The sequence below is a fragment of the Scyliorhinus canicula genome, chromosome 3, assembly GCF_902713615.1.
Source record: "Scyliorhinus canicula chromosome 3, sScyCan1.1, whole genome shotgun sequence".
NCBI lineage: Eukaryota > Metazoa > Chordata > Chondrichthyes > Carcharhiniformes > Scyliorhinidae > Scyliorhinus > Scyliorhinus canicula.
In genome coordinates, this window is record NC_052148.1 from 250,776,915 (window position 1) to 250,789,563 (window position 12,649).

The following is a 12,649-nucleotide window of genomic DNA, read 5'->3' on the forward strand; positions in this document are numbered from 1 at the left end:
TTTCTATGGTTCCTCAGTGACAGTGTTCTCTCTCGAGCAGGGGTCAGCAACCTATGGCCCACGAGCCAAATATGGCTCAGAATGGAAACAAAAATGGCTCTTTTGTCATTCCCAAAAACCTTTTCAATGAGAAACAGGGGGAGAGGAGAGAGGACCGAGAGGTCAAATACAGCGCTAAGGGGAGAGGTCGGTGAGTTCAAATGCAGCGCCAAGGGGAGTGGTCAGTGAGTTCAAATACAGCGCTAAGGGAGTGGTCGGTGATTTAAATACAGCATGAGACAGGAAAGGTCACTGAGTTCAAATACAGCGCTAAGAGAGTGGTCGGTGAGTTCAAATACAGCACGAGACGGGAAAGGTCGCTGAATTCAAATACAGGGAGAAATTACTAGTTTGGGAGAGATTATTTGAAATAATTATGGAAGGCGGTGGCTGGACCTCGGAGCTGGTGTAAAAGCCTTAAAGACAAAGGAAAGCTGAAGGGAGGGGTGTAAAACCTGAAAGAAAAACCTAGATGGAAGCAGCAGAGAGAAAGCATCATTTAAAAGAAAATTTGAAAGCGTGACTTTTGAAAGCGGAACTTGAAACCGTTCGTGTGGAAGCCGAAGTGACTCATGGTATAAGAATCATCTGAGGGGATTTTGAGGAGAGACTTGGGTTCAGAGAGGAGTGCATCTTACTACAGTCATCTTGTGAACTTAAAAGGGACTTTGTGTGTTAATGAGACCGTTGTACCATGAGATCTACTTTGTAATCAGTCTTAATATTTTTTTTTATTTAGAGTACCCAATTATTTTTTTCCAATTAAAGGGCAATTTAGCATGGCCAATCCACCTAGCCTTCCGTGCCTGGTGGAAACCACAGGGGTTGGGGTGCTTTATTGACCCCTATAATTGCACTCTTATTTGATGTTTTTAAGTTTCCATTGATCTTTGTTATGTTCGGGCAGTGCCCCTAACAGGTGCGGCCCTTTTTTGCTTTGTCCCTCAGTCTGTTTCCTTTGTTTTTTTCGTGGACCTCAAAAAAGTGGCCAATCCACCCACCCTGCATATCTTTTGGTTAGGGGGTGAGACCCACACAGACACGGCGAGAATGAGCAAGCTCCGCATGGACAGTGACCCGACGTCGAGATCAAACCTGGGTCCTCAGTGCCGTAAATCAATAGTTCTAACCACTGCGTCAACGTGCTGCCCTTAATCAGTCTTCATATTAAAGTCTGTAATTGTGAAGGTAAGGGGGGGAATAAAGGAGTATTATGTCGTAATCAAATTTTTCCATGTTCAATAAAAGTTTTTTTTCTTGTTAAAACTAATGAGTGGTCCTGTCACTTTGGTTCTCCACATTTTATAAAATAAAGTAAATGTTATGGTCTTTTGAGCCAGGGTTCCATTTTGGGATCTTCCCGTCCAGTTATAACACCAACTGGGATCACAACACTTCATACATGCCCCAAGCATTCCCTGTGTTGAACGACATTGGGATATTCTGTCAGGATTTTAACCAGTCACTGGCACACCATTTAGCAGTCTGTTACTTTGAGCGGCCTTAGTACGTTCAGAATCTTTTCGCTTGGATCCCTCTTGTGATTAACCAGCGAGGACCAGTTGGCTTCGATGACTGGTTCCATCACAGTGATGTTGATCTCTAACAAGGCAACATTATTCTGCTGTTGTGCTGTTGCTTCCCATGTGTCAAGAGTGCAGTTTTGTAGACGATGTCTCAAATCATGTTCCATTTCGTTTCTGCACTCACGTGGGAGTGCGGAGAGCACTTGTTTAATCGACTCGTGGAACTGTTGATTTTTATCTGGACAGGCAGTGCGGCTGACACTGTAGTACTGCTTTGAATGCAAAAGCTTCATGGTTTGCATCCTAGCCCTGGTGCACACCAAAGAATGATCTGTTTTCCAGAGGCAGCTGTGACACTCCTTCGCTGACTCTGCTAGATGAAGGTGGCAGTGCCTTAGGATATGTGTAACGCAAATATCGTGACCCTGGACGTCAGCAGGGGCAACCGCAACAATTGCAACAACTACTGAGAAATCGTCTTGCTGAGCATCATGGGAAAATCATGTATCCATGTTGTTCTTGAATTGACTGCAGATCCTGGCTGAATGCACCAACACTGAATCCCAGTGTGGTTTCAGAGCTGGAAGATCGGCTGTTGACATGATCACCTCAATACAGTAGCTGCAAACAGAAATGCCATGAACAAAGGAGACCACTGTGTATTACTTTCATCAATCTTAACCAGGCATTCCACCATGTAAACAGAAGTGGTCTGTTTAAGCTGCTGGAGAGAGTTGGGTGCCCACCAAAGCTGCTCAACGTGATCCCCTCTTTCCCTTCATGACAACATGATGGGTAAGGTCAGCTATGACAGGCAACATTGGAACGCTTTGAGATCGGCAATGGGGTCAAACAGGGTTGCATTCTGATTCCGGAACTCTTTGACATATTCTTCTCTTTGCGGCTGTCACATGCTTTTGGGTGATCTATAGAGAGTGTCCACTGACACAGCAGAACTGATGGAAAGCTGATTGGCCTTGGACACTCGAGATCCAAGACAAAGGTGCGCCTAGTCCTCATCAATGTTGCTCCACGTTGGCAATGCTGCCATAACATTCCATATTGAGGAGCAGCTGCAGAAGCAAATAGACGAAGGTGACTCACTCCCAACTGTATAGAGTTTGGTTTGACCATCAGCATCAGGAAGACAAATGTTATGATCCAGGATGTACCCATCACGCCATCCACCAGCACTGAGAATGTGACACTGGTTGATAGCTTCACATATCTTGGTTCCACAAACACGTGGCAAAATTTGGCTCCAACTCCATCTACAAGTTTGCTGATGACACGACCGTAGTAGATCAGATCTCGAACAACGATGAGTCAGAATACAGGAGGGAGATAGAGAACCTAGTGGAGTGGTGTAATGACAACAGTCTCTCCCTCAATGTCAGCAAAACTAAAGAGCTGGTCATTGACTTCAGGAAGCAAAGCATTGTACACACCCCTGCCTGCATCAAGGGGGCTGAGGTGGAGAAGGTTGACAGCTTCAAATTCCGAGGTGTGCACATCACCAAAAATCTGTCCTGGTCCACCCATGTCGACGCTACAACCAAGAAAGCACAACAGCACCAATAACAGCACCCTATACTTTCCTCAGGAAACTAAGGAAATTGGGCATGCCTACGCTGAATCCTACCAACTTTTACAGGTGCACCATAGAAAGCATCCCATCTGGCTGCATCACAACCTGGTATGACAACTGCCCGGCCCAAGACCGGAAGAAACTACAGAGAGTCATGAGCACCGCCCAGCCCATCACATAAACTCGCCTTCCATCCATTGACTCTATCTATTCCTCCCACTGCCTTGGGAAAGTGGGCAGCATAATCAAAGATCCCTCCCACTTACTCACTCTTCCAACTTCCTCCATCAGGCAGGAGATACAAAAGTCTGAGGACACGCACTAACAGATTCAAAAACAACTTCTTCCACACTCCTAAGCGACCCGCTTATGGACTGATGGACTTATGGACTGATCTGATCACTTCACGCATCTTCTCTACTGAGTAGTGTACACTCTGTAAGCTTCACCGATGCCTGTGTCTATGTATTTACATTGTGTAATTAATGTTTGCCCTATTACGTATTTTCTTTTCATGTACAGAATGATCTGTTTGAGCTACACGCAGGACAATACTTTTCACTGTACCTCGGTACACATGACAATAAACCCAACCAACCAATCTGTCACCTGATGCTGAAATCAACACACACATTTCAAAAACTGCAGTTGTTCTGTCCAAGCTGAGTAGGACAGTGTGGAAGAACAACAACGTGACTGAAAACACCAAAGTGTGTCCACTAAGCCTGTGGCCTCAAAGCACTTCTCTGCAATGTGAGATCTGGACAACATAAGCTAGGCAGGAGAGAAGGCTAGCCAGTTTCCACCTTTGCTGTCTCAGGCATTATCTCGTTTGTAATGAAGATGAGTAGAGGCAGGGCAGGGTGTTGGGTGAATGATAGAGTTAGTTAAGGCCTCACTGAGATTGAGCATTTTGTGGAGGTGCCAGGGTGCTTATTTTTGTGTCTCAGAGGGTGCTGGGTTAGGCCAGGTCCAGTGCTGTGGTTGGTATCGTGTCTACCCCTGGAGCTTGGAAATTTCCTTCTCGAAGGCTCTTATTAGGGACAACATGAGAGCATGGGAGGACTCTTCTGTGCACAGGGGTCTTGGGTTGAGCCGGGTTCTGCACTTTAGTTGATATCCCGTGCCCCCACCCCCGCCATGTGTCATAGAGTTATACAGCAGATTCTCCATCGGCGGGTTCCTCCGCTTTGCCGACAGAGCTCCCATGCCCGCAGGTTTCCTGAAAGCCTAGGGATGGCCACAATGGGAAACCCCATTGGCCGGCTGCAAGTGCGGAGAATCCCGCTGTTGGCACGCCACACCAGAAAACGGGTGCGGCAGGACGGCGAATCCCGCCCAAAAAGTCATAGAACCATACAGCACAGAAAAGGCCCTTCGGCCCATCACGTTTGCGCCGGTCAAAAACAACTACCTTGTCAAAATATGTACCAATGCACATCATGAGGTAAAATCAGGCAGTGACAGACACCCAGGTGAGCCAATCAACATACAGAACAGAACACAACCAATCACCAGACAGAACACCAAAGGGGGCTTCCAACTATAAAACACACGAGGCATCAGCACTCTGCCTCTTTCCACTGGTGACAACTGTAGTGACAGTCAGGGTGTACATATCAGTCAACACCTTCTACACGTGGATCAGAGCTAGCCTGGTCTAGATAGAGTTAGTTCACTTAGAGTAGTAGTGAGTCAACCCACAGGCAGCTGAGTGTTTTGTTACAGAAGTTCAATAAATCTTATTGAACCAAACCTAGGTTTGGTGTATGCTTTATCGTTTATCTGCATCGTGTTGCAGTCTGTGTTACCCCAGGGTGAATAACACGACACACCTAACCACTCTAATCCAGCACGTGGCATATAGGCCTGTATGCCCCGGGATTGCAAGTGCACATTTCAATACTTCTTAAATGTTATGATGGTCTCTGCCTCCACAACCTTTTCAGGCAACAAGTTCCAAACTCCCACCACCCTCTGGATAAAAAGGTCCTTCCTCACATCCCCTCTAAACCTCCTGTCCCTTACCATACATCTATGCGTTCTCCAAGGCGGCCTTCAGGACGTACAACAACGCAGAATCGCAGAGCAGAAACTTATAGCCAAGTTCCGCACACATGAGTATGGCCTCAACCGGACCTTGGATTCATGTTGCACTGCATTCACCCCCCACCACCTGGCCTGGGCTTGCAAAATCCTACCAACTGTTCTGGCTTGAGACAATTCGCAGCTCTTTAACCTGGCGTTACCCCTCTCTCTGGCTCTGTAAAGACTTAATTACCTGCTAATGCTTGCATTCAAAGTATCGTCTTGCATCTTTGACTTTGTCTATATAAATGTCACCTGAGGAAGGAGCAGTGCTCCGAAAGCTAGTGATTTAAAACAAACCTGTTGGACTTTAGCCTGGTGTTATAAGACTTCTTACTGTGCTCACCCCAGTCCAACATTGGCATCTCCACATCATGGCTACGCTCGACCTCATAATTATATACATCTCAATCATGTCCCCCCTCAGTCTCCTCTGCTCCAAGGAAAACAATCCAAGACTATCCAATCTCTCTTCATAACTAACACTCTCCAGCCCAGGCTACATCCCGGTAAATCTACTCTGGTCTCTTTCCAGTACTATCACATCCCTCACGTAATGTGGATTCCAGAACAGCATGCAATACTCTAGCTGAGGCCTCACCAACGTTTTTAAGGTTCTAGCATAATTCTTTGTTCTTAAATTCTATGCCTCGGCTAATAAAGGCAAGTATACCATATGCCTTCTTAATCACTGTATCCACCTGCTTTGCTATCTTAAGGGACTAGTGTACATGCACACCAAGATCCCTCTGATCCTCGGTGCTTCCCAGGGCCTGCCGTTTATCATGTATTCTCTTGCCTTATTTGTCCTGCCCAACTTCATCACCTCACACTTATCTGAATTTAATTCCATTTGCCACTGATCAGCCCATCTGACCAGCCCATCTATATCCTCCTGTAATCGAAGGCTATCCTCCTCATTATTTACCATCCCACCGGGATGGCTGGGACGCTTATTTGATTGATAATTTTTTTTCTCCTTTTCATTGACGATGGTGGGCGCGCGCACCAGGGAAATACGGGCCCACAACTGGGTCCTGACCCTTTGTTATCCTGTGATCCACTCCGAGTAGTTCTTTGTCTCTTTTGTTAGAAGGCATTGGCAGCAATGATCATAATCCAAATATATAGTTGCTGGTCCTCTCTGCAGAATTGCATGGAATGAGGTTCGTTCTATACTGGGTGTGAGACTAGGGTTAGGTTGCGTTGTGTGGCATATATATAGCATCCCTTTAGAACTGGGGTTCTCACAAATTTTCTTTGCTTTTATTTCTTGTTATGGATGGCTATAAAGAATCTGTGATTGGATGTTGCAGGGGTAGAGACGGGTTTGGTATCGGGGGGGGGGGGGGGGGAAGCAGGTGGCGGTGTGTCATTGGTACCTCTGGCTCTGCTGGAATTGGGGAGATATATATTGATGTACACCGAACATGTGCGATAAATTTATCCTGAACTCGCGTGGTAATTGCGAGCAATCACCACGTGGAACGTGGTGCACCATTTAATCATGTTTTTATGACTTTATTCTGTTTCTCCTTTCTTCTCTGGTGGGGCTTTTAGCAGTATCAAGTTGTGTCTGATGATTGTGTTGGGCCAGTTGTACTGCTGTTTGCCCGTTCCCCTCTGTAATCAGGCCTTTGAGCCTTCACTTCTTGTTGCGGTGCTGGACCGTTCCTGTGGTTTTGTTATGTTGCGTGTTAAAATGTGAAACCTCAATAAAGAACAAAGAACAAAGAACAGTACAGCACAGAACAGGCCCTTCGGCCCTCGATGTTGTGCCGAGCCATGATCACCCTACTCAAACCCACGTATCCACCCTATACCCGTAACCCAACAACCCCCCCCCCCCCACCTTACTTTTTAGGACACTACGGGCAATTTAGCATGGCCAATCCACCTAACCCGCACATCTTTGGACTGTGGGAGGAAACCGGAGCACCCGGAGGAAACCCACGCACACACAGGGAGGACGTGCAGACTCCGCACAGACAGTGACCCAGCCGGGAATCGAACCTGGGACCCTGGAGCTGTGAAGCATTTATGCTAACCACCATGCTACCGTGTTGCCCCAAAATAAATATATATTTTTTAAAGAATTCAGGTGGCTTTTGACTGTTCTGGGAATGGAGCCCACTCGAACAAAAACACCCCAGAGCAACAACAGAATCAAACCCACGTGGACCGAAGACATCTTCAGAACAAAAGTGTTTTAATTGCCAGAGAGACAGCAGACGTGAATTGGCCACCTCCAGCTATTTCAGAGACACCGCAGTTAACAAGTTGATCAGCATAGTTTTCATCTCCACAAGGTTATGTGCACTGCTTTAGGAAACCCTGTGGCAAATCAGCACAGTGGGGTGAACCTCTTTGCATGATTTTCATGTCAGAAGGTAGACGGGTGCTTGAACTGATCTTGAACCCTGCATGATAATGAGTGATGGGGCACAAATCAAACTAATGACATTTTCCTTCTCATCTCGTGCAAAAACAATATTTGGGATGGTCCTGTTAACAATAAAATGCACAGTAGCATGTTAACTCTTAATCAATGCAGGGTATAAAGTACCTGCATAAATAGACCCAAAAAAATTTAAATTGCAAATTCACATATTGTTTTAATTGGAACCTAATTATTGATTTTCAGTCCCTAGATAACGCAACTGTTGAGTAGGTTATTTAAAGAACAGTTCTTTGCTTGCTCCCAGGAGTAACAGCAACCCCCCCTCTTCCCCCACCCCATCTTTGAAACAAATCTGTCACCAACAGCATATTAAAAGACTAACCCTGACAAACCATGTTGGATTATATAAAGCTTTAATTTTGAAAAGCCAAGGGACTTAAAAAGCTGATGCAAAAACAAAACATATTACAGTACCGAGTAATTGTTACGAGGGTGAAGACTAGAATGTTGAAGTGGATCATACAGAATTATCCAACGGTTGTTGAAACAGTTTACAGCAGTGTCTGCAAGAGTAATCACATACTTGACTCAGTGGTCTAAGCTCGCGAAAGCATCATCTAACATTGCAAGTGCAACCCAGGTATTGGTTGGAAAAGAAAATAAAGACTGCAGACAAACCAAAAGGGAAAACCAGAGGACTTGACCAGAAAGTCTGAACCAGCACCAGGAGGAAGACTGCACGTTTTTGACAAATTGTCCTGACAGTCACAGCACCCACGTGATGTACATAAACAGAGAGCATGCTGCAACTTGTTATATTGCTGCATAGACTTCAATTGGCCAACGTCTATAAGCACATAGGATAGTTATTAAATCTGAATATTATTGCCCACTATGTGAATTTACCCGCATTAAAGATGTGATATTGCTCTTCTGCACTCCATCACACTATGCTGAATAAAACACTGAAACCAAATTATTGTTGACCAGGATAATTACAATCATATTACCATTGCCTAGACAGAAGTAATGAATCGTTGGTGTCCATTTGGAAATAATTAAGTAGTTGGTAATTCAGCACGTTTAGTCCTTTGTGTTTTTTGAAGCCAGGGGTTAAAAGAGCCTTCAGCTAATTCCACACTGTGGGTTAGCCCTGCTGCCTCATGGCGCCGAGGTCCCAGGCTTGATCCCGGCTCTGGGACACTGACTGTGTGGAGTTTGCACATTCTCCCCGTGTGTGCATGGGTTTCGCCCCCACAACCTAAAACGATGCACAGGCTAGGTGGATTGGCCACACTAAATTGACCCTTAATTGGGAAAAATTTATTGGGTACTCCAAATTTATTTTTTAAAATGTTTAAAAATCTAATTTCACACTGCATTCCTGCTGACTTCTAAACTCCAACTGCAGTTGTTTTAAATTGTGTGTTTATACCAATGATTAGACACTACAATAAAACGCTCCACACAAAATGCAAATCCGTATCTATTCTACCCATGGTGCAATTCCTCAGGGCAACTACACACGAAAGGCTCAAGAACCAGCAGAACAAGAATCCTAATCAGATTCCGAAACAGCTTTATGAACAATCAGTATGGACCAGTTTGGTGCCAACAACGTGGGGTTCGATTCCCCTCTCCAGATGGAGTGGATTTGCAGCCTGCTTCCTTGCCCAACACACGGTGAAGTCCATGGCATTCTGGGCACAGTATCGAAGAAGAATGGGACTGACTGATTTGGTCTATAAGAGAGCCAACAAGGATTTGATGGGCTGAATGGTCTCCTTCTGTGCTGTAATGACCCCCAGTTGGTGCAAGAGTTGTTTTTTTTTATAAAAATAGACCTGAACAAGCCCATTGGACAGACTAGAAATTGAAACTGTTCAGGTGTGAATATGAGCAAATTTCTCAGAAACTTATACAAGAAAATTCTGACGTCAATGAATGTCTTTAATACTTCCGCCAATGCAGCTTCATTACACTCATCGCCAATAACCATGCTAGTATGGTGAGACAGTTTGTGCAGTTTTTGTACCCAAATACTAGTACATTTTGAAATCCCCAGATAAAAGTTTTCGCCAAAACGTTATGAATCACAAACCCCCCTACAGTGCAGAAGGAGGCCATTGAGTCTGCGCCAACTCTCCAAAAGAGCACCCTACTTAGGCCAGAGTCTCTTATTAAGCATAACGTTTCAGGGCAGCGGCATGGTGGCTCAGTGGTGAGCACTGCTGCCTACAGTGCCGAGGAGCTGGGTCACTGTCCTTGTGGAGTTTGCACATTCTCCCCATGCCTGCGCGTGTTTCACACCCACAATCCAAAAATGTGCAGGTTAAGTGGATTGGCCACACTAAGTTGCCCTTAATTGTAAAAATAAAATTGGATACTCTTAACTTTTTTTTTAAAAGCGTAACATTATTTTTTTTTAAAGCTTAACATCTCGGTGACTCCGATTCACATTTGCTACCAGGGCTGAACTCGTCGAAACAGAGTGGGCTTCGCAACAGAAGAAAAAGATACACCCACACCTAATGACACAAATAGCAATCCATTAGAATAGGTCAATCAGAGCTAATAAAAGTACAGCTCTGACCAGACAGGTTGATGGATCACGCCAGTTTAACTTCTTTAAAAAAAACCTCGAGGCAATAAACTTGGCAACCAAAAACAAAACTTGAAAAAGTGGGATAGTCAAAAGTCTCACTGGGATCAGGAGTGTATGCCCCCCGCCCCCCAAAAAAATCCCCATGCAGTTGTTTGTCAAAGATAAGCTGTGTCAATGCACTTGACTACGTCAACCCACTACTGCGAGTACATTTGGCCTCCGGCAATGAAGGTGCATCCCGACAGAACTAATTTCTGCCTCAATTTTTGCACGTTGTCTCTGCGTTGCTGAACGGCAGCAGCTGTGTTTGCACTGGATCATTCCTGAAGTGCGCGCACTTTCTTCCCTTCTCCCCCTCCACACACAAAAACCCAAAGAAAACCCGAGGGCAGGAACTTAAAACGTAAAATTCAGTAAACAAACCCCCTCCCCCCCAACCATTCATGATTTTACACAGTTTTTGAAACGATGTTAAAGAGGATGGAGGGGGGAGGGGGGAGGTTAGGACACGGACGCCGCGCCTGAAAGAAAGTTTAAGCCGGACTGCCGCGCACACCCGTCCACCGGCACACAAAACTGACATTCTGAGAGGCGGAAAAAATATCCCTGATTATTTTAGCGTCGGTTCAAACAGGCAACGACTGTGCTAAAGTCCGATTTCCCAGTACACCTCTCGCTTGCGGGGGGAGGGGGTGAATAATGTGCGCAACATGTGTTTTATTTTTAAAGCCTCAAATCCCTAACCCACTCCCAATTCGCCCAAAAATCCGCCGGGCACATTTTCAATTTTAGGTAACGCAAGCCCTCCACGACCTCCCCAATGTAGTCTCTCTTTTTGTGTGTGTTGCCGTGTGACGAGTTTATGGCACAAGTGCTTCCGCCGGGATGCGAATTTCTTATCGGGCGATTTAAATAACCGCAACGCTTAAAATAACCTCCCCCCTCCCAAGAAAGAGTACGAAAAAGGAGTGGCGGGGGAGAGAGAGCTGCTGAAAGCTTTCCTCACGCCGCGAGCCAGCGAGCGAGCCCGGATCCGGGAGCCGGACCCGGAGCGTTCCATCCGCGTCACGTTCCACGCTGCTTTGCAACAGTAGCTGCAAAGAAGATACAGTGTATTCCAACTCTTAGCTACATAAGAGACAGAGCAACTATATAGATACACAGAGTATGAGAGAATCCAGCCAGGACTCCCCAGCGCAACTCATCATCACAACCTCGCATATGCTTTAATGGCACGCCAATGAAAACCTGCTGCAGATCATAAAGACCCCGGGGGGGGGGGGGGGGGGTCACCGTTGCATTTTTTTAAAATTGAAACCTAATGCATATTCAAAATCACCCCCTCCATACTTTGTACCCGCAACTTTTACAAACAAAACCACCACCACCAGCCCCCCCCCCCCCCCCAACGGTTTGCGCTCTCATATCACAGACACCAGCTTTTGGCGCCATATTAATGACGTACTATATTATTTCCATCATCAGCGACCTTCGGGATCAAATTGCTGAACTAAAAAAAACCTTTGCAGCCCCAACTCGGCCAACAACGGGAAAAGGCATCAAAAGCTTGACATTTTTTTTTTCGAACCGCCGGATCTCCTCCTTCCTCTTACCGCCCTCCCCCTCCCCGTACTGTACTCCCCCATCGTCCTCCAGCTTTTCTTTCCCTCACAATTATTTCGCCCCCCCCAAAAAAAACGAGCTCAAACGCTTAAAAGTATTGAAAGCGGACAGTACCTGCTGTAATTTTTTTGTGTGTGTTTGTTTTTGTTTTTGCTTTAAAGCTGATCTGTTGAGATGAGACCGGGTAGAAATGGTGAAGAATTTTTTTTTTGAATGTGCAGTTGAAGCAGCTGCAGTGGCAGATTGTGGCTCCCTCTATCTCTCTTTCTCGCTCCCTCTTTCACATATGCACTGACTGACGTTGGTCCTTATGGTGGAGTTGGTTGGGTGAAGGAAATATTCTGTCTTCTCTTAATGTTAATCCACGGTTGCTACCAGACGAGGGAGCACTCTCATGTCTTGTCAACAGAATTACAGTTAAACCTCCTTTGCAACCTAGCTTTCGCTTCCCCCCCCCCCCCCCCCCCTCAAAAAAAACCTCGAAAACTTGATGCCTTGTTTAACAGCCGCATTTCAAAATACACTGAAGAGGGAGGGTAATTTAAATATGGAAGTCACAGTTCTGTTCACACGAGTAAGGAGAAAATAAGCCATAAATAAGAAGGAACGTGCATCCTAATGCCCTTCAAGGCACGCCAAACATTTTGTCACAGTCACTGCTGTGGTGTCGGAATGACGGAGGACTATTTTTACAAAGCAAGATCCCACAAGTGTGACGGTGACTGGGATAATCTGTTTTAGTGATGTTGCTAAAGGGATAAGAAGTGGCTTTCCATGCT

The 12,649-nt window shown here is 45.6% G+C and overlaps 1 protein-coding gene across 4 annotated transcripts in view; it reads right to left on the bottom strand.

The window, feature by feature from the left end:
• Nucleotides 1-12,268, bottom strand: part of jade1 (jade family PHD finger 1) — a 156,287-nt gene extending 144,019 nt beyond the window's left edge. For all 4 annotated transcript variants that reach the window (XM_038792525.1, XM_038792526.1, XM_038792529.1 and 1 more), the window contains exon 1: nt 11,985-12,268. The gene's annotated coding sequence lies outside the window, so the exon portion shown is untranslated. The remainder of the gene's footprint in view (nt 1-11,984) is intronic.
• Between the last annotated feature and the right edge of the window lie 381 nt (nt 12,269-12,649).